The following is a 23,276-nucleotide window of genomic DNA, read 5'->3' as shown; positions in this document are numbered from 1 at the left end:
CTGTCTGGGTTTTTACTGGGGGCATCCAAACGACACCCCTGGTAAAAACGAATTAATTCAGAATAACCTGTTATTCCAAATTAATTAAATACGCCATTAGATCCGGGTCATCCTCCTTGGGGAAGCCCAGGTTTTGGGTGAGTTGTGGGGACAGAAATGCACGGCAAAGTAAGTTTTAAAAACCTGATTTGGCGCGCATTGCTGACCTGTGTGGAAGCGCCCTTACTGTTCTCATCACACAAATCCATTCTGCAAATTAATTTAGAAAGATGAAACTGCTTTTAGGTTACCCCAGCTCCTGGGACTCCTCCCAACCTGTGCATTCCCCCTCTTCACCCATGCCTACCCCTGTATTTTGTTTTTTTCTCTGGAAAAATTACATAACTTTGAAAGTTTAGAATCTCATGAGACTGAAGCTTTGCAGTTAATTACCTTTGCCCTTTCCAAGTTTACAAGCACTGGCCTGACAAACACTTAAAACATTAATAAAGAAAATTAAGAGGCATTGTGCAATTATAAAACTTTTCATATTGTGTGCATTCTGGACGTTTTGCAAAACGGATATTCAAAGAGAAAGAAAACAGTTATTTAAGAAGTGAAAACCCTATTAGTGACTGGAATTACCTGTGACGCTGTGCAGTTGCTTTGCAGCTAGAAGTTTTTTTCATTTGCCAATTAGAAGTTGAAATGACAGCAGCTTGGGATCAGGGAAGCACAGAGGACAGAAGGAATACCTACAACAGGCCCACCATCAGACATCTTTGCCCCAAAATAGCTGCAGGAGTGCTTTTAGATAATCATACAACTGAAAATACTTTGGACACCAAGTCAATGCTCTTTCAGCAGCTTAAAAACCTGGTTCTCCTGTTTATAAATCCAGGAAACTAGAAAACAATTTTGGAAAAACAACTTGGCCTCCCCTGGATCTGAAATAGTCTGGCAGAGCTGACATATTGAAATTGCCTGCATACCCTTAACATAGCTGGATTTTAAAAAAGCCAATGTATTGAGGTGGAGGACTTTAGGGGCCCCCAAAATAGGCTTGAAAGACACATAAAGCATGGGGTCTGCTAGTGTGCTCTGATCTAATTCCATTCCAGGTAAATGACCTTGGCGGGTCATATCTGGCCCGTGGGCTTTAGTTTGTGGACCCCTGCTTTAGGGCATGTAGATCTTACTCATCAATATTTCACAGAGGAAATGTTGTGTGGCCTAGTAACATTTGAATGTAGTTGAGATGACAAAAGCCATTAATATGGAATAAGCTAGGAGAGGTTGTAGCAGTTTGCCCCCCCCCCCCCCCCAACCTGCCGGGAATGGCAAATCCACCTATTCCTGGGTTGTTGTGTGTTTTCCGGGCTGTATGGCCATGTTCCAGAATAATTCTCTCCTGATGTTTCACCCACATCTGTGGTAGACATCCTCAGAGGTTACTTCACAACCTCTGAGGATGCCTGCCACAGATGTGGGCAAAATGTCAAGAGAGAAAGTTTCTGGAACATGGCTATACAGCCCAAAAGACTCACAGCAACCCAGTGATTCCAGACATGAAAGCCTTCGACAATACACCTCAGATTCTCAAGTTGTGATGTGATCAAAACACAAATATGCAAGGGAGAGAAATCCCAAATTAAAACCCCTTCCTTTTGATCATTAATTTACTTAGCTCACTATCTGTAACATGGAAATATGTAAGTGGCCACTCTTATATACTTACTGAAGGATTAGCAAAAGACATAGCTTGCATACTTTTAACTATCTGTATAAATAGAATGGTTAAATATTGACTCATTCTGTATTAATGGTCGGTAAATATGAACAAATAGCACAGTATGTATTGGCTAGATACATTCACTCATACTCTGGCTGCTCTGGATCCTTTCTGCAAATTCCACTCAAGTAAATGTGAAGGCAGATAGGACTTTGCTGGGGGAAAAAAATAGCTGACAAGCAGAAGGACAGCTGGTTGGCAGTTAAGCCATTTATTGCTGAAAGATAAACCTAGGCAGTTTTAAAACAAACCAATATGATTTGTTTAAACAATCAAAAGGTGATGTGTGCATTTCTCTCAGGAAAATAATAATTATTAAAATTATCAGCTGGTAGCCTATCCTATCCTTGGTTTCACATATGTTCTCCTGACAAGCTTGCAAGATTAGCAAACAAAATCAGGATAGAGCTCTTGTTGGTGCAGTGGGTTAAGCTGGTGAGCTGCTGAATTAGTTGACCAAAAGATTGGTGGTTTGAACCCAGGGAGCGGTGTGAGCTCCTGCTGTTAGCCCCAGTTTCTGCCAACTTAGCAGTTTGAAAACATGCAAATGTGAGTAGATCAATAGGTACTGCTCCAGCGAGAATGTAACAGTACTCCATGCAGTCATGCTGGCCACATGACCTTGGAGGAGTCTATAGACAACACCGGCTCTTCAGCTTAGAAATGGAGATGAGCACCAATCCCCACAACTAGACTTAATGTCAGGGGAAAACCTTTACTTATGCTTAATGCCCTAAAATGGAAAAGTAATCCAAGGAAAAACAAAATTGCTACCCTTCTTACCACAAATTTTGAAACCTGAATAAAAAGTCAGCCCTCCAGATGTGGGTTTGACTTTTGTAGATTTTATGATTTCATTAAAATTTTATCTCTAGACATTCCTAGGTCCTCCAGTGCAAATCTGTAGTTAGGTGACCACACAGAACGTGTCCATACAGTTGTGTTAGAGGACTTAGGGCCATCCAGACAGGCCCAAAATGCGGGACCTGTCTGGGATTTTACCGGAGTCCAAACAACACCTCCAGTAAAAGCAAATTAATATGGAATAAACCAAGGTTTCCTTGGTTTATTCTGTATTAATTAAATACCTCATTAGTTCTAATGAGGTATTGGACCTGTGGGGACCGACTTCCAGGACGCATCACAGCTTTCCCAGGGGTGAGTCCCCACAGCCATTTCGCACCTTTGGGCTCCTGGGGGGACTTTCCTCCTCATCCCTCCCATCTCCTCTAAAGCCAGGAAGACGTGAGGAGAGGCTTCACGGCTGCCAGGGACTTTGAAAAGCAAGTTTTAAGGGGTAAATCGGGGACTTCAGGGTGGCTTCATGTTATCCCGATTTCAATCAGGATAGCATGCAGCCACTCTAGGAGGAAAATCCCAGGGTTGTGGGAAGAGAGTGTGGACTAGAACCCATGCTGAAGTGGATTACTTTAACCCATTTTGGCACGAGTTTTAGTCATGTGTGGAAGGACCCTTAGAATTCCTAAAGAAGGTGAAATCTAAGAATGAAAACTTTGAAATAATAATTGTTGATACAAGTGGTCGTCACAAACAGGAAAACTCTCTTTTTGAAGAAATGTTGGAAGACAATATTATTTATGTGATGGATGCCTCTATTGGTCAATCCTGTGAAGCTCAAGAAAAGGCATTCAAAGACAACATTGATGTCGCTTCTGTGATTGTGACAAAATTGTATGGTCATGAAAAAGGAGGTGGGGCACTCAGTGCAGTTGCTGCCACTAAAGTCTAATTATTTTCATTGGTAATGGTGAACTCATAGATGGCTTTGAACCATTTAAAACAGCCCTTTATCAGCAAATTTCTTGGTATGGGAGATATTAAAGGATTGATAGATAAAGTAAATGAATTGAAGTTAGATTACAATGAAGCTCTCATAGACAAACTGAAACATGGTCAATTTACTTTGAAAAGACATGTATGGACAGTTCATGAAAGATCATGAAAATGGGACCCTTCAGTCAAATATTGGGTATGATTCCTGGTTTTGGAACAGATTTTATGAGCAAAGGCAACGAACAGGAATCAATGGCAAGGCTAAGGAAACTGATGACAATAATGGACAGTATGAATGATCAAGAACTAGATAGTACAGATGGGGCCAAAGTTTTCAGCAAACAACCTGGAAGAATCCAAAGAGTAGCAAGAGGTTTTGGCATCTCAACTAGGAATGTTCAGTACCACTAACACAATACACAGGAGCCTCCGATGGCCTAGGGGATAAAAGCCTTGTGACTTGAAGGTTGGGTTGCTGACCTGAAGGCTGCCAGGTTCGAATCCCACTCGGGGAAAGCGTGGATGAGCTCCCTCTATTAGCTCCAGCTCCATGCGAGGACATGAGAGAAGCCTCCCACAAGGATGGTAAAACATCAAAACATCCAGGCGTCCCCTGGGCAACGTCCTTGCAGACGGCCAATTCTCTCACTCCAAAAGCAACTCCGGTTGCTCCTGACACACACACACATACACAAAAAACACACACACAATACACAAAATTTGCACAAATGGTGAAAAAGATGGGAGGTGTTGAAGGACTATTCAAAAGTGGTGATATGTCAAAAAACATAAACCCATCCCAGATGGCAAAACTAAACCAACAGATGGCAAAGACGATGGATCCCAGAGTTCTTCACCACATGGGTGGCATGGCAGGATTGCAGTCAATGATGGGGCAATTTCAACCTCCGCTGGGAAAATCCTTGCAAGAATCCTTGCAAACCGCCTTCTCCCTGTCTCAGAAGATACCCTCCCAGAATCCCAGAATGGCTTCCGCCCCTCCAGAGGAACAGTGGACATGATCTTCACTGCTCGACAGCTCCAAGAAAAATGCAGGGAACAAAACCAACCTCTGTACATGGCATTCATTGACCTTGCAAAGGCATTCGACACAGTGAATCGCAGCGCTCTCTGGACCATCCTCCAAAAAATCGGGTGCCCTGACAAATTTGTGAACATCCTGCGGCTCCTCCATGATGACATGATGGCAACAGTCTTGGACAGCAACGGCTCCCAAAGTGACCCATTTAAGGTGGAATCAGGTGTCAAGCAGGGATGTGTTATTGCCCCCACCTTATTCTCCATCTTCATCACTATGATTCTGCACCTTGTTGATGGGAAGCTTCCCACCGGAGTGGAAATCATCTATCGGACAGATGGCAAGCTATTTAACCTCAGCAGACTGAGAGCCAAAACCAAGGTCACCACAACATCTGTTATAGAACTCCAATATGCTGATGACAACGTAGTCTGTGCGCATTCAGAAGAAGACCTACAAGCCACTCTAAACACCTTTGCAGAAGCATACGAGAAGCTCGGCCTCTCACTGAACATTGAGAAAACCAAAGTGCTCTTCCAACAGGCACCAGCTAATCCCTCTGCAAAGCCAGGAATACAGCTTAACGGTGTAACATTAGAAAACGTTGACCATTTCCGCTACCTTGGCAGCCACCTCTCCACAAAAGTCAACATCGACACTGAAATACAACACCGCCTGAGCTCTGCAAGTGCAGCATTTTTCCGTATGAAGCAGAGAGTGTTTGATGACCGGGACATCCGTAGAGATACCAAGGTGCTTGTTTATAAAGCCATTGTCCTCCCAACCCTGCTCTACACCTGCGAAACGTGGACTGTCTACAGACGTCACACCAAACTCCTGGAGCGTTTCCATCAGCGTTGCCTCAGGAAAATCCTGCAAATCTCTTGGGAAGACAGGTGGACAAATGCCAGCGTGCTTGAGGAAGCAAAGACCACCAGCATTGAAGCGATGCTCCTACGCCATCAACTCCGCTGGACTGGCCACGTTGTCCGAATGCCTGATCACCGTCTCCCAAAGCAGCTCCTCTACTCCGAACTCAAGAATGGGAAACGGAATGTTGGTGGGCAGGAAAAGAGATTTAAAGATGGGCTCAAAGCCAACCTTAAAAACTGTGGCATAGACACTGAGAACTGGGAAGCCCTGGCCCTTGAGCGCTCTAACTGGAGGTCAGCTGTAACCAGCAGTGCTGTGGAGTTCGAAGAGGCACGAACGGAGGGCTTAAGGGAGAAACGTGCCAAGAGGAAGGAGCATCAAGCCAACCCCGACCGGGACCGCCTTCCACCTGGAAACCAATGTCCTCACTGTGGGAGAATATGCGGGTCAAGAATCGGTCTCTTCAGCCACCTAAGAACACACACCCAAGATACCAAGGTTGGAAGACTATCGTCCTCGAACGACGAGGGATCGCCTAAGTAAGTAAAGTAAGGGGCAATTTCAACAAGGTGCTGCTGGAAACATAAAAGCCATGACGGGATTTAATAACTTGTAAAATAAAAGCCTTAATAAACTGACTTGGAAAACTGTAAAAAAAAAAAGAAGGTATAAAATTCTGTTTGTAGTTTTTCACTTTCATGGGGTCCTGTGCTGCTAACCCCAGCAAATGTGGAGGGATAAGCAGCTTCAGACCTACAATAACAGCCCTCAAGTTCTTTCCCTCCATGCCATTTCATGTGGCTCATGAGACGTTCAAAGCCAGGGCAACGTAATTATATTTATACAGTCTTACAACTACAAATGGCCATTTGAAGACAACCATAAGGCTGATGTGGCCCTATTTCAAGCTTCATTGTATTGTCTATTGCAGACATACTGCTCCAGCCTTATGCCGCAATGCATTATTTCTTGACCATCTCCCCAATGCTAAGGCTCTTTGCAGCTAGGCCAGTATAATACATTGTTAAAAGGATCTGCTTTGTCAGAGGCTTTGTTAGGTGAGATATGCCTATAAGGATTTTATAAAAAATCTCTATCAGTCAGTGTCAATGGCAGGTCTTTAAAAAACAGCACTTCAACTCTGCATGGAGAAAAGAAATTGCCTCATCTCCATCCTGGGGAAGACCCCCTCCCCCAAGGCTAAAGTTTCTCCCGTTCTGCATTTGAACATGTTCCTTAGGGGTCCTGAAAACTGTACACTTTTATGACTTTTAATTATTTGAACAAAGATTACCCCCTAAGCCTTGATATTCTGCCAATAGTGTTGCTTACCCATTTAGCAATTTTCTTCACAGTCAGATAAAAGTTCTTGTATCTCATTCTTGATAAGAACAGGTTTGGACTCCCTTCAGTTGCCTCCTCCCTCAAACCCTGCTTTGAAATTTCTCCTGTTGGTCAAATAGTCTTAGCAGCTGAGATCTCAATTGTGCTGACATCTTTTTAAAAAAGTTCTGTGTTAAAATGAGAGCAGAAATAAGGCCGAAGAACAAAGATCACACCTTAGTCCAAAAGTTACAAATGCCCAGTTCAGAAGACATGACTTCTCACTCCATGTGTGAAGACAACTTACATCCAGGGGAAAAACTGGTATATGTTTCTGCTTCTGAAATGAAATGCTAAAATAAGCATGGTTCTTAAGGCTTTATATTCTGTGAACATGGACAACAGTTCCTGTCTGACTATGGAAACTTAAAAAGCATCAGATTCAGTATTTGGTAGGGACAATTAGCTGTTGTAATAATTAGGGTCTTATATACAGACCATAGGCAGAATATTTAGTTTCAGCTCAATGAAACCTAGTGGAGTGTATTCACGTATTTGTGGTGGACAGAATGATCTTTGTGGGAAATCAAATGATGTCCATGCAGCCGCCAAGATTCCATAATAATGAGCCATGGCAGCTAAATTGGTATCAAACTGCATAAATTTACAGGGTAGATGTACCCTTCAAAATGCTTGCAATACTGGCAATATGAAATAATAATAATAATAATAATAATAATAATAATAATAATAATAATATTGCACAGACAGACTACAAACAGAGGCACAACTATGTGGCCCAAATGATTCATTGGAACTTATGCCTCAAGTACCACCTCCCTGCAGTAAAGAACTGGTGGGATCACAAACCTGCAAAGGTTGTGGAAAATGAACACGCAAAGATACTGTGGGACTTCCGAATCCAGACTGACAAAGTTCTGGAACACAACACACCAGACATCACAGTTGTGGAAAAGAACAAGGTTTGGATCATTGATGTTGCCATCCCAGGTGACAGTCGCATTGATGAAAAACAACAAGAAAAACTCAGCCGCTATCAGGACCTCAAGATTGAACTTCAAAGACTCTGGCAGAAACCAGTGCAGGTGGTCCCGGTGGTGATGGGCACACTGGGTGCCGTGCCAAAAGATCTCAGCCGGCATTTGGAAACAATAGACATTGACAAAATTACGATCTGCCAACTGCAAAAGGCCACCTTACTGGGATCTGCACGCATCATCCGAAAATACATCACACAGTCCTAGACACTTGGGAAGTGTTCGACTTGTGATTTTGTAAAATGAAATCCAGCATATCTATCTTGTTTGCTGTGTCATACAACGTCGTTGTGTCAATAATAATAATAATACTTTATTTATAACCCTCTTCCATCTTCCCGAGGGGACTCGGAGCGGTTCACATGGAAACCAAGACCGATCACCAAATAAACCAATACGATGACAACATATGTAATTAAAACAATAACAGTCAAATAACATTGATAAAATACACAGCAAGCATCATGACCTAATGGTGGGGCTATTAAGAAATTACAGGGTAGGCAGGCATGTGCAAAAACGCAAGGCAATGAAATCAGCACTGGTCAATTCAGAGGTGCATCATTAGCTTTTGTAGTCATCAGGGACTTGTATACAGACTATAAGCAGAATATTCAGTTTCAGCTCAAACACAATGAAACCCAGTGGAGTGTATTCACATGTTTGTAGTGGACAGAATGGTCTTTGTGAGAAATCAAATGACGTCCATGCATGTGAGCACCACCACTAAGACTGTCACCAAGGAGGGAAAACGACAGCTCTAAAAGTGCAGAAAAAAGATGACTGGCTTGTTTGTTTTAGCATTTAGAGTCATGTTTTGTCCTTATCATTAACCGTTATGTACATCGAGCACAAGGACTTTAGCTCAATAGGCAGTTTTGTCAGCGATTGATTTATGTTCCTGCTCCTGTCTCTTTTTGTCCTTGCTGCCACCTCCATCATGCATTCACACTCTGTCAGAATAGATATCTTGATTCTTGGACATAGCATGAAAAGGCGAGCACAAAATCGAGGGTTTGATATATGGTCCCCTTACATGTTCTGTGCCATCATGAGTTTGGTGTCATCTAGTATGATAACTCATGGTGTCACCTCATGGATCTCTTCCCATACCAGATCATATGACCATATTCAGAGCCGGCCCTAGGTATTTTTCAAGTGTAGGCGAACAGAATTTTGGCGCCCCCCCAAACCAATCACTGAAAAATAAAAGCGTTGGATAAGCGAAAATGTTGGATAATAAGGAAGTATAAAGGAAAAGCCTATAAAACATCAAATTACATTATGATTTTAAAAATTAAGCACCAAAACATCATGTTTTACAACAAATCAATAGAAAAAGCAGTTCAATACATGGTAATGTTATGTAGGAATTACTATATTTGCAAATTTAGCACTAAACATTGAACAGGGATATAGGGCAGTGTGGACTTAGATAACCCAAATAGCCCTCAGTATTAAAAAAACACTCTAAAATCAGGACAATAAATAAAGAACAACACTCTGAAAACAGAAGAAATCCAGACAGTAAACAATCAGGGACAGCTAACTCCTCCCAAAAAAAGATTCTCCCAGGCAAGAAGAAGCCAGGCCCTGAAGCCACAGGGCCATTAAATGCTAATCAAGGTGATTAATTACAACATTCACACCTGCTTCAAAGAAAAGTTCTTTCTCCCACCCTGGACCTTCTACAGATATATAAACCCCACATACCTAGCTTCCAAGTTCCTACAGACCTCACAATCTCTGAAGGCCCCAAAGGTGGGCTTGCGTGGTGCAAAGGTGGGTCTGCACTGGCCGGAAGGCCCAGCGCGGCCGCTGGAAGGCCCGAAAGAGAAGGAGGTGGAGAGTGGTGCCCTCCTCCCAGGACGATGGTGCCCCCGGGACGATGGCGCCACAGGCAAATGCTTATTTCGCCTTATGGTTGGACCGCCTCTGACCATATTGTTGCTAAAATACCAGGAAATTGGGCAAAATCAGGGATCATTAAAAACCAGAAGCAAAAGAAAATTATGGCACATGTAGATAAAACCATTTGAAGTGTTATTATACTTAGATGATAATGACCGCTCTGACCAGATTGCATGTGCATTGGAAGGATCAAGACATTAATTAGCATTGAGTAGGTATGTTGCATTACATGTAAGTTGGACTTACTAACAATGTTTTTGTGGTTATATCTAACTACAAAGCTATTTTAATATAAAATTAATACATTTCTGCTGAAACACTACACATTTTTAAAATAAACATTTTGGTGTCACTTCCTTTGATGGTGTCACCAAAGCAGTTTGCACCTACCCCCTAGTGATGCCACAGCATATGCTTGGAAACAGCACAGCAGTAGGCATGCCCAACATTGGCTCAGTTGTAGACCTTCTCTTTCTGAAAATTGAAAAATTGCCTTTGACATGATGGAAAAAAATGGTAGGAAAATGGTCTCTCTGTTACAATCCTTATGAATGAACTAGTTGAACCCTTGTGTCAATTGTGCAAAGTATGGCACAACCCCCTATCTCTATGTTACAAAATAGTTGAGTAAATAAACCATTAAAATGAGTCAGTTCAGAGCTTTTCAATCATTTAATGTTGGTGACATACTTTTTAGACATACATCATTTTGCAACACAATAATTCAGTTTTACTAGAAAACCAGAAATTACACCTCATAAGAGATAGGGACACGTGCATGAATCGTAATAATGAATTGTATGAGGGACACAACATATATTATTTATTCCTTATTTCACATAAACTCAGAGGTTTTTCGTTACATTTGTGTGACATACCTACACACTCAGCCAACACACAGTTTGAAAAGCTCTGGGTTATTATCTAAGATAATCCATTTAGTATTTCAAACAGGTTTTAGAGAGTCCTCCCTCAAGGGAAGAAAAAAACAACAACACCAAGACACCCAAACACAGACAATTTCTCCCATTCATCTACTTGAAAAATTGCTGGTCTTATTTTTTCCCTGAGGATTACCTGGGAAGGAATCCCACTAGAGCATTGCAGCACATCAAAATACTTGGGAATTACCCTGGACCGTGCTCTGATCTACAAAAAACACTGCTTGAATATCAAACAAAAAGTGAGTGCTAGAAATAATATCATACAAAAGCTGACTGGCACAACCTGAGGAATCATACACAGATACAGTAAGACATCTGCTCTTGTGCTTTGCTACTCTGCTGTTGAGTACGCATGCCCAGTGTGGAACACATCTCACTACGTTAAAACAGTGGATGCGGCTCTTAATGAGACAAGCCGTATTATCATAGGATGTCTACGGCCCACACCAATGGAAAAATTATACTGTATTGCACCACCTGACATCCGCTGGGAAATAGCAACCAATAATGAAAGGACCAAGGCAGTGACATTTCTGGCTCATCCCCTGTTTGGATATCAGCCAGCACGCCAATGCCTTAAATCAAGAAATAGCTTTCTAAGGTCTACAGAGATACTCGCAGGAACACCTCAGCAAGCGAGAGTCCAAAAGTGGCAGGCTAAAACCCAGAACCTCAAGCCATAGCTGATACCGAATGAGAAGCTCCCACCTGGGAACATAGAAGACTAGGTGACTTAGAAGGTGCTGAACAGACTGTACTCAGGCACCACAAGATGCAGAGCCAAGCTTAAGAAATGGGGCCACAAAGTGGAGTCCACGGCATACGTGTGTGGAGAAGAGCAAACCACAGACCACCTACTGCAATGCAGTCTGAGCCCTAGCACATGCACAATGGAGGACCTTCTTACAGCCACACCAGAGGCACTCAGTCCCAAGTGGCCAGCTACTGATCAAAGGACATTTAGTATAATGCCAAGTTTTTAACTTTGTGTTTTTAAATACATTACAATTGTACCCTCAATTCACTTCTGATACGATAAATAATAATTTTTCCCTGAAGCATTTTTTAAAATTCTTGTTTAAATAGGTCTTGATTTCAATGGAAATTACTCTCCCCAGTGGAAAGGCTCATAATCTTCGGTTTCCATGGCAAATTTCATTCAGTGTATATTTATACATGTATCCCCCTTGATACACTGTTCTTGGTGATCCCACATGCTTGTCATTCTTGAAACAAGTCTGGTGTGACAATTTGACATTTACAAGCAAGGCCATATTTATAGAAAAATGTCATTCATGGTTAACCATGCTTTACCTCCAGTTATCTTCCGCCCTTCATTTCTTTCCTCATAAAAAACAAGATGGCAATGAGGTTGTATGCAGATCATGGCTTTCTTGAATGTATACTGTAGTTGTTTTTCTTAATCTGTTTCTCCTATTATGCTTCTATTATCGATGTACTCTGATTGTTGTTTATGTGATTTTAATATGTTGTAAGCTGCTTTGGGTTCCGTGAGGAAGAAAAGAGGGATATAAAAAAAGATTATTATTGTTATTGTTGTTTTTGCTGCTGTTAATTATATGCTTCTTTTCATTTTTTCACTTTTTTTTTTCAGTAGCAGAATGGAGACAAGGCTTAAGGGTTAAACTGCCTATTTTTGCCTGCCTGCCTGCCTTCAACTCCTTAAGATCCTTCCTTTCTTTGGAGTTCAACTACAATTTTCATAGTAACTGGCTGGAAAATACAATTTCCCAACACTATATTACTTTGAGCAATTCCTTTGAGTATCACTTGTTTGAAATGCCTAGGATCAGAACTATTTTAGATTAGTTCCGTTTTTGGAAGATCTATGTTTGTATATACACATCCATAATGAGATGTCTCATTATAGATGTATATCTTGGAGATACGATCCAAGTCTAAGCATGAAATGCTTTTAAGATCACATACACTTCTTATCTATAGCATGAAGGTAATTTTATATCATGTTTTTAGCAACATTGTGCATGAAACAAAATGTGTGCACACTGAACCATCAAAATGCAAAATTGTCACTATTTCAGGCAGCACATGGCGATTTTGGAATATTATGAAATTCTGGATATAGCCTACATAACATATTTGGGGTGGCTTGGTTTTCAAATGTGATTAAACCTATTAGCTGGGTAGAGATGAGTGCTGCTAGATCAGGTTTATTGATACGTACAAACTCAGATGGCTGTAGTTTTGGACTTTGTGGTTTCAGGAACTGTGCCTTTCTCACAGATGAGACTGAATTGTACAAACGCTGTTGGGAAGTGGAGGCGAGGAAAAACACTGAGCAACCAAGCGCCAAGCAAAATATTGGTGAACCAAAACACAATATATGCAGGAAGACACAGAATACTGTCAAGTGTGCCAAAAGAAATTTTAAATATATTCTCAGGAATAAATGCCTTTCTTGATGGTTAAATAGGTTTGAAGTTTCAAAGGTCATATAAACATGGTGTCAAAAAGGTATCCCTTTCTCAGAGGCTGCTGAGAAATGGGTTTCCTTTCTGACAAAGGTGGGAAATCAAGATGCTGACAGTCAGATCGGATGTTCTTGTGAAGGGAAGAACACCATAATCCCTTTGGGATGGGGGATTTTTGAAGTCTTTATGAACAAAACAATAGACATTTACATAAAGCCAAAACCTGGGTTGACCCAGAACATTGAAATTCAGTTTTGAGAATCTTGTTACAGAATTAGGCCCCGGCTCCATGATGATGCATGGGACGAGCCTTGCAAGAAACCTCAAACTGAATTCAAAGAAAAGACAGAATTGTTTTAATGGGTATTCAAAAAACCAAACAACACAAAATGGTGTAAGGTACGGCCAATACATATCCTCCAGTGAATGTGTTGTTGTTGTTGTCATTTATTTGTTCAGTCACTTCTGACTCTTCATGACCGCATGGGTCAGCCCACGCCAGAGCTTCCTGTCGGCCGTCTTGCCCAGTGAATATACAGTCCATAAATGTTTAATATATATTTAATATATAGTTTATTTTTTATTTAAATTAGATACCAAAATCATCTGAAAGTATATTGCACAATCAGATATTTTGATCAAACCCAAAAATCTTTTTAACTACTATTTGAATGCAGAATAGGCATCACATTAAATTAAAAACTGGCCCTTTCCAAAAGCTTATTATAGTTGAAAACTACTGAATTTCATAGAACCCCAGTACTAGACTCTACCAGATTTCACTGGACTCTTTGTTGAACCTGTTGGACCTTATCAGATGGCCCTTTGCAAATCAGGGGACAGCAGGGAGTCATGGGGCAGTTGTTTTCCCAACCATCTGAGTCCATCAGGGTCTGTCGGGGTCAATCCTCTGCCTTACCATGATGTTTCCCCACTGTCACCTGTTTCCTTTTCTGCCCATTTGCCTTTTTTTGTATGAGGAGTGTGGTGTACAACCAGCTTCTCTGGGCTCCATTTCTCTCCACTGCCTTTACATAGCCCTGTGTCATGTGATGGGCTCCAGGGGACTCAGTGTCAGCAGCACAGAGAAGCAAGGAGAAGATGCTTCTTTGCCTTTGTTTGATGAAGTGGAAAATCATTAGGTTGAATTCAGGTATAGCCATTGTTTATTCATTCAGTCGCTTCTGACTCCTTGTGACCTCATGAACCAGCCCATGCCAGAGCTCCCTATGGGCTGTCGTCACCCCCAGATCTTTCAAGGTCAAGCCAGTCACTTCAAGGATATCATCCAGCCAATTTGCCCTTGGTTGGCCCCTCTTCCTTTTTTCCTTCCATTTTCTCCAGCATCATTCTATTTCCTAAGCTTTTCTGTCTTCTCATGATGTGGCCAAAGTACTTCATCTTTGCCTCTAATATCCTTCCCTCCAGTGAGCAGTCGGGCATTATTTCCTGGAGGATGGACTGGTTGGATCTTCTTGCAGTCCAAGGCATCCTCAGAATTTTCCTCCAGCACCATACAATACCCCAAATAAATGGCCAGAGGTAATTGCCTCCTCACTGAGAACCTAGGATGTATCCATTCTTAAATGGATTTTATTTAACACTCTGGATTTCAAGTCTGTCTATCTGATACTTCTTCTGTGGTTTTAATTACCAGTATCTATAGTTTTTAATTTCGGTTGTTATGTATTTTATTTCATTTTATATTTTGTGTATTTGTTGTTCCACATGTAAGCCGCCCTGAGTCCCCTCGAGGAGTTATAAAAATAAAGGTATTATTATCATCATCATCATCATCATCATCATCATCATCATTATTATTAATGAAATACAAGGTTTGCCCCTCTGGTTATTGCTGTTTTCCCTCTCTCCTAGTGTAGTTCTAGAACCGCCACATTTCATAGAATCATAGAATCATAGAATAGTAGAGTTGGAAGAGACCTCATGAGCCATCTAATCCAACCCCCCGCTAAGAAGCAGGAAATCGCATTCAAAGCACCCCCGACAGATGGCCATCCAGCCTCTGCTTAAAAGCCTCCAAAGAAGGAGCCTCCACCACAGTCCGGGGCAGAGAGTTCCACTGCCGAACAGCCCTCACAGTGAGGAAGTTCTTCCTGATGTTCAGGTGGAATCTCCTTTCCTGTAGTTTGAAGCCATTGTTCCGTGTCCTAGTCTGCAGGGCAGCAGAAAATAAGCTTGCTCCCTCCTCCCTATGACTTCCCCTCACGTATTTGTACATGGCTATCATGTCTCCTCTCAGCCTTCTCTTCTGCAGGCTAAACATGCCCAGCTCTTCAAGCCTCTCCTCATAGGGCTTGTTCTCCTGACCCTTAATCATTTTAGTCGCCCTCCTCTGGATGCTTTCCAGCTTGTCAACATCTCCCTTCAACTGCAGTGCCCAAAATTGGACACAGTATTCCAGGTGCGGTCTGACCAAGGCAGAATAGAGGGGGGGCATGACTTCCCTGGATCTAGACGCTATTCCCCTATTGATGCAGGCCAAAATCCCATTGGCTTTTTTAGCTGCCGCATCACATTGTAGGCTCATGTTTAACTTGTTTTCCACGAGGACTCCAAGGTCTTTTTCGCACACACTGCTGTCAAGCCAGGCGTCCCCCATTCTGTATCTTTGATTTCCATTTTTTCTGCCGAAGTGAAGTATCTTGCATTTGTCCCTGTTGAACTTCATTTTGTTAGTTTCGGCCCATCTCTCTAGTCTGTCAAGATCGTTTTGAATTCTGCTCCTGTCTTCTGGAGTGTTAGCTATCCCTCCCAGTTTGGTGTCATCTGCAAACTTGATGATCGTGCCTTCTAACCCTTCATCTAAGTCGTTAATAAAGATGTTGAACACAACCGGGCCCAGGACGGAACCCTGCGGCACTCCACTTGTCACTTCTTTCCATGATGAAGATCCTGTATATTCACCTCATAGAGGCACTTTCTCTCATGAGCAAAGAAAATTATCTCTGAAAGCTTCACTAGAAATGTGAATGTGTTGCCAGCGGCTGACAGCCCACAAAGTGTATCCATATGCTGTCTCTTACAAAAATGGCTTTTGGGAAAAACCAAAGCAGAGGTTTTGTGGGAATAAACCATTCAGTTAGAAGCTTGCTTTTAAACCAGCCCTTTCTCCATCCTTCCCTTTCCTATTTATTTTCCATATTGCTGAGGCCATACAGAGTTCAGGTCCAGCTCACAACCTCTAATCTGCCATTAGCGCAGCAGGAGGACAGTGGATGGAAGAAAAGCATGTGACAGTGAAAGTGTCTCAAAAAAATCCTTTCACCAGCAGACAGCACCAAAAACAAATTGGGGAAGGGAGAGGAGATGGTGGCAACAGAAGCACTTAAAGACAGAATACAGTGTGTCATAAATATGACTGAAATTTAATTTATTCTGTGTGTTTGACACTTAGCTTGGGAATGTGACATATTTTAGGCTGAATCTTCCAGAACCCCTGGGGCCATTCTTGGAGCTAAGGTTCAAAACAATTCTTTATGCAAGCTTTGGAATAAATAGTTGCTTTGAGTCCCAAACTGACAATCTCAAGATTCTCTAGGAAGGAACTACAACAATTAAAGTGATATGAAACTGATATAAATGTGCAATGCAGATTGGCAGGAGGTGATGCTGAACTACAACTCTCTGGCCGAAGACCATGCTTCAGTCAAAGTAACTTCCCCCATGTCCTGATTCCTACAGTAGAAAATGAAATGCTTCTGAATCATGTTATGCACACAACTTTTGCTCCCCAATAGCTAGTACAGTCAGCCTTCCGCATTTGTGGATTTGGCTTTTGAAAATCTAATTATTCACACAATTGATTAATATGTTCTCTGCTAATATCTAGATCCTCCAGTGCAATTCTGTGATCAACTTCTGCTGGAAATTTAACAGAATCATACGGGGGAACCGAGAGAGAACACCTCTATTAGAATCTGTAGGTATGATGTAGCATAAGTGGACCATCGAATCACTCTGGAGGACCAAGAGAGACTCATCACACCAGAGCATGGATCCACTTTAGATCCAGTTTTTGCCTCCTGCAGAATTCTGGGGTTTGTAGTTTAGTGAGGCCCAGGACCTGTCTGGCTGAGCAATTTAAAGGCCCCTACACTTAACTACAAGTCCCAGAATTCTCTAGAAATAATAATAATAATAATAATAATAATAATAATAATAATAATAATAATAATACTTCATTCTTATATCCCGCCCCATCTCCCTGAAGGGACTCAGGGCGGCTTACATGGGAAACATGCCCAGTAAGACAGCAATAAAATATATCAACATAATATAAATTTCAATTACAATGAATTAACAAATTAAAACATACAAGATATCATTAAAACATTACTCAACAACAACCAATAACCAATAGCTGAGTGTGTTCAGAGCTGGAGGCAGGGCAAAAATAGGGCACGTGTAATATATTGCAAAGTCACTGGTAAAAGGGGCGAGTAATAAAGTGCAGAGGCTGGGTATTAAGGTAGAGGTAGAAGGACTAAGTCAACTTGTAACCAAAACTGGATTTAAAGTGGGTCCATGCTCTAGTGCAGTGGTTCTCAACCTGTGGGTCCCCAGATGTTTTGGCCTTCAATTTCCAGAAATCCTAACAGCCGGTAAATGGGCTGGGAGTTCTGGGAGTTGTAGGTCAAAACACCTGGGGACTCACAGGTTGAGAACCACTGCTCTAGTGTGATGAGGTCCTCTGAGATGTCCCTCAGGTTAAAAAAATCGCAACTTCATTATTTGTATTTTTTCACTTTTCTGGAGGTCCTGTGCCCCTAACTCCAGAGAATGTGGAGGGTTGACTTTATTCTGAAACACACTGATCTAAGAGGCAACATATGGCCATCACCATATGGCTAGTAACCACCACCGATGATAGAATGATTGATTTTAAACATTAGAGAACAGAAGACAGCATGTTGCCCATGTGAGAATGGAGGTGGTATACCTTGGCCCCTATTCTGAAGATCATTCTATTGAGCTGAAAATTATTGAGCCGAATAAAACCCACTGAGTAGATTACTTAGGGAAAAAACCAGCTTCGTTCCCAGAAAGGTTGTTCCTGTAGCTTTCCTAGGAGCCTCCAGTGACTCCTCTGTATTGACTAAGTTTTATTTAGCCAGCTCAGCAGTTGGGAAGGCGCCAGCAGCTCCCCACAAGGTTGCTTTCGTGCTGCTGGGAGAGCGGAAAGAAGGCATCTGATTGGTTCAGTGGAAAGAACAGGCACTTGGCAACACTGACTCCAGATTTTGGCATTGCTCACAACACGATGGACGGATGCCAGGATCTCTTGGCTGGGCCCCGCCACGAAGGGCTGCACACAGAGCCAAACTTGTTTACTATTTCAACTCCTGAAACATGAGTCCTGACCCCTGGCTAGAGCACCAAGCGATGATCATCGCAGGAGCTTGCATTTGTGAAGAATGCAAGAGCTAAGATCTTGAACTCTTGTTAAATATTTCAAGAAAGAGCTGTGTTTGTTTGGACTCCAGGTCCATGCAGTTTTGAGTAGATACCTCATGGTTGTTCATGAGCAAATGGCTGGAACAATTCTGAAACTGCCGGGCTCTTTGCAGGGAAAGATTGAAGCCCTTGCTGAACTCTGCTTTTGAGGAACTGACATTTATCCTGTTTTTGGGCTTCCTGCTATAACAAGGCTTGTCCTCCAATATTTCACAGATGAAAATCATGACATGTGTAGCCAAGCAATGTCATAGTGCAGTCAAGATGGTAAAGATTATCAGTGGGGAAGATTGCATAAGCTTGGAGAGGCTAAAGCAATTTGATTTTGCTTGATTCACTAGGAAGGGCAAGATTCTGCCCCTCCAATCCTCCCCCGGTTAATTGATTTCAAGCTATTTTTGCACTTTGGATTCAGTCTGCCACAACTGAAGTTAGCTGAGGACAAATAGAAAAAGAAGCAAGCATTTTAAAAAGCAGCTGAAAAAGTGGGATAGTGCCAAATTAGGACAGTTGGAGGGTACAACAAGGTCTATGCTCTTTAAACCATTGTCCTAAAATGTGTGCTCAAAGGCTGTTGGGAACTCAGGCCCCTTCTACACTGCCATATAAAATCCAGATTATCTGCTTTGAACTGATATATATGGCAGCCCACGTCAGAGCTCCCTGTCGGCTGTGGCCACCCCCAGCTCCTTCAAGGTCAAGCCAGTCCCTTCAAGAATACCATCCGTCCATCTTGCCCTTGGTCAGCCCCTCTTCCTTTTTCCTCCCATTTTCCCCAGCATCATTCTCTTCTTCAAGCTTTCCTGTCTTCTCATTATGTGGCCAAAGTACTTCATCTTTGCCTCTAATATCCTTCCCTCCAAAGAGCAGCCGGGCATTATTTCCTGGAGTATGGACTGGTTGGATCTTCTTGCAGCATACACTCAGATAATCCAGTTCAAAGCAGATAATCTGGATTATGTAGCAGTGTAGAAAGAACCTCAGAGTTCAATATGATGCTGATAACCTCAGGATCAGTACCTTCAGTTTCACCTACCAAAATCTGACAAAATTTGTCCTTTCTAGAAATTTTCTAAGATCTCCATACCTCTGATGTGTGCTTCTACTGAAAGTAACTATAAAGTTGTATTGGATGACCTGGCAAATTCCTAGAGAGATATCTTCTATCAGTAGTTACCAACCTTTGGTCCTCCAGGTGTTTTGGACTTCAACTCCCAGAAATCCCTGCCGGTTTACCAACTGTTAGGAATTGTTATAGATCTTCCAATGAGATTCCATAGTAATTTCCAGAGGTTCATTTCAATAGGGTTTCAATCCATGGCTTCTTGTTTCTGCAGTAAGTTCAGGAATGCATCCCCTTCAAATATGGGGGTCATACAGTATCTAACACAAAGAAGGCATCTTTTCCAGTCTTCTAATTATAAATAAATAAATGAACTTTATTTGTATACTGCCCTGTCTCACCGAAGAGACTCGGGGCAGTTTCCAACATGTAAGGCAAAACATTCAATTGCCAGGAAGAAAACCGTGCAACAAGGCATCAGAGGAAACACATTCAACAAAATAATAAATCTAAAAAACTTTTTAAAACTTAAGCAACCAAAATATCATCCTAAAATACAAGACCTGTTAAAATTGATTGGCTTTTTTAGCCTTCTAATTCTAATTTTTAGATCATTGCTACAGGCTTCTTGCCTCAATATCAAATGTGATTATTCAGCGATTTAAGATGATAATGATTAACCCCAGCCTTACAGGATGCAACAGTGCACAGGAGGTTGAAGCCATGGATCCAGGGACCAGGGATCAGGGAGGGCCCACTGCACAGGATCAATGTTTGCTGCTCACTGAGAAGAAACACATTTCAGGTGTTGCAAAATGTAATTGAAAAGCACAAAGGAGGAAGAGGTTGGCAGGATATTTGTTCATATCGCTATAACAGGCAAAGAAAGAGAAAATATAAGGCAACCTTTCTTTTTAACAGTTTATTTATCGTGTCAGAAGCAAACCAAGGGTACAGGTTGTAACGTATTTGAAAACACAATTTTTTTTTAAACAAAAACAACAACTACTACTTGGCATTATACTAAACGTCCTTTGACCAGTAGCTGGCCACTTGGAGTGCCTCTGGTGTTGCTGTAAGAAGGTCCTCCATTGTGCATGAGGGCTCAGGACTCAGGCTGCATTGTAATAGGTGGTCTGTGGTTTGCTCCTCTCCACACTCGTATGTTGTGGACTCCACTTTGTAGCCCATTTCTTAAGGTTGGCTCTGTATCTCGTGGTGCCAGAGCACAGTCTGTTCAGTGCCTTCCAAGTCGCCCAGTCTTCTGTGTGCCCAGACGAAAGTCTCTCATCTGGCCTCAGCCACTGATTAGGGTTTTGGGTTTTAGCCTGCCACTTTTGGACTCTCACTTGCTGAGGTGTTCTTGAGAGTATCTCTGTAGATCTTAGAAAACTATTTCTTGACGTCGGCGTGCTGGCTGACACCCGAACAGGGGATAGCATGGAGATATCAATGCCTTGGTCCTTTCATTGCTGGCTGCTACTTCCTGGTGGATGTCAGATGGTTCAATGCTGGCTAAACAGTATAATTTCTCCAGTGGTGTGGGGCGTAGACATCCTGTGATGATGCGACATGTCTCATTAAGAGCCACATTCACTGTTTTAATGTGGTGAGATGTATTCCACACTGGGCATGCCTTTTCAGGAGCAGAGTAGCAAAGCACAAGGGCAGATGTCTTCTCTGTGTCTGGTTGTGATCCCCAGATTGTGCCAGTCAGCTTTTGTATGATGTTATTTCTAGTTATTTCTCATTTTCATAAGAGAGAGAGCAAAGGGGGGAAGATAGTTTCATTAAGCCAAAAATCCAATATGGTTGATTCAGTCAAATATGGTTGATCAATATGGTTGATTCAGTCTTATCCCAACCACAACAAACCACCTAGTTTTTTTCTTACTAGAAACCTCATCACATTGATGAAGGGCAGCGGTGAGAGCGCGTTCACCAGTCTCTGTGGAAAACCTATGGGGCAGCAGGGCAATCCCATCACCCCACACCTGGCATCGCCCACAGTGATGCTTCCCCATCACATGTAGGAAAGCGTCATAGTACAGCTTCGTCTTGTGCTGTCCCCGTTGCTTCCTATGGAACGTGGGAAGCATCTGGTGTTCTAGTCTGCACATTGCAAGATGCTTACAATACAATTGATCTACGAAGCCCCATCGAAAGTGAGTGTGTGTCGTGTGATGGGCGGCATGGGGTTCCATAGATCAGCAGTGCTGTAAGCATCCTATGATGCTTGTGAATACCCATGTGATTAAGTGGTAAATCTGTTGCAGAAGATCCTTTTTATTTCTGCCAGAGATTTGGGGATTCCTTGGATTAGGGGTGCTGGTTGCATATCTGTGCATGTATGTGTGGGAAATCACACCCTCCATGTTCTGCTGCCAAAAGCTAGCACCAGTCCCTGGCCCAAAACAACACAGAAAAACAAATGTTCCCCTCATCCATGCCAGTCAAAGTGTACCTTTCTCCATTGGGCTTAATTCTAAGTACCTGAATATAGCATTAGATCCTTAGCAACCATATAGACCAACATCAAAACAACCCAAAGCGGAAGTGATGAAACATATGGACTGTGGCATTTCAAGGGCGAGCAGGTTGGAAATGGAACTGCATTACAAAACTAGCAGAGGGGAAAGATGACATTACCCCGAGGTTTTCTATGAGCAAAGAGTCTTTTTCTATTTCTAAATTTTGAGAAGCATTGTATCATGTGACACCCCCAAGAGTCAGCTCATTACGAAGAGCGAAGCAGCTGCCTCAGGCAGCAGACACTGAGGAGAGCAAAGTGCTGTAAGTTGCTTCATGGCTTGCCCTAGGCTAGGGTTAGGCTACTGTTTAACCAATAATGTTGTCCAGTGATGATGATAAAACAAGAGTCAGTGGAAGGTCTAATGCTTTTTTTGAAAAAAGAGGTTTCTTTACATCAGGCAGTAAAAAATACTGGACAGGCCCTGGGCATATATCCCTCATCCTTCAGAGTGAGACCTTTTGAAAGCTGCTTTCTGAAATGAAAATCTGTAACTATTATCGCTTGATTCCTTTGGCTAAATTAAATATGAAGCCCACAACTGCTGACTTGGCACTGTCTTTCCTGCTCCAAGCTAGAAAAACCAAGCTGTCTCCTACACCCCCTCCCGCTGTCAACTTTCTCTCTACGCTCCCTAGTTCCCTGCCTTTCATCCGCTGGCCTCATTTTCACACATGGAAGTGATTACTTCTCTTTGTTTCCCCCATCAACAAACCCACAATCTGACCCTATAGTCAGTTATATCCAGGCTGACCCAAGACATCTTGCTGCGTGACACACAAGAGCCAATATTTCTTTCAGTCACATATAGAAGCCAAGGAGCATAGCTCCCAAAGACAACCAAGTTATTTTGGTAAGAGGGGGACATGAGAGAAGCCTCCCCTCAGGATTGTAACACATCCTGGGCAATGTCTTTGTAGATGGCTGATTCTCTCATACCAAAAGCGACTTGAAGCATGCAACCAAACAAACAGATCTTTTCAGGACCAACCATGACATTAATCTCAAATAATATCGAAGGCACGTCAGATGCCAAAGAACA

General features: G+C 42.2%; 1 pseudogene; it reads left to right on the top strand.

The window, feature by feature from the left end:
- Positions 1-156: 156 nt before the first annotated feature.
- On the top strand, positions 157-21,737 carry LOC100567191 (signal recognition particle subunit SRP54-like; annotated as a pseudogene).
- Positions 21,738-23,276: the final 1,539 nt, after the last annotated feature.

Source organism: Anolis carolinensis, chromosome 3 (assembly GCF_035594765.1).
Source record: "Anolis carolinensis isolate JA03-04 chromosome 3, rAnoCar3.1.pri, whole genome shotgun sequence".
Lineage (NCBI taxonomy): Eukaryota > Metazoa > Chordata > Lepidosauria > Squamata > Dactyloidae > Anolis > Anolis carolinensis.
This window is presented reverse-complemented; position numbering and strand designations above follow the sequence as displayed.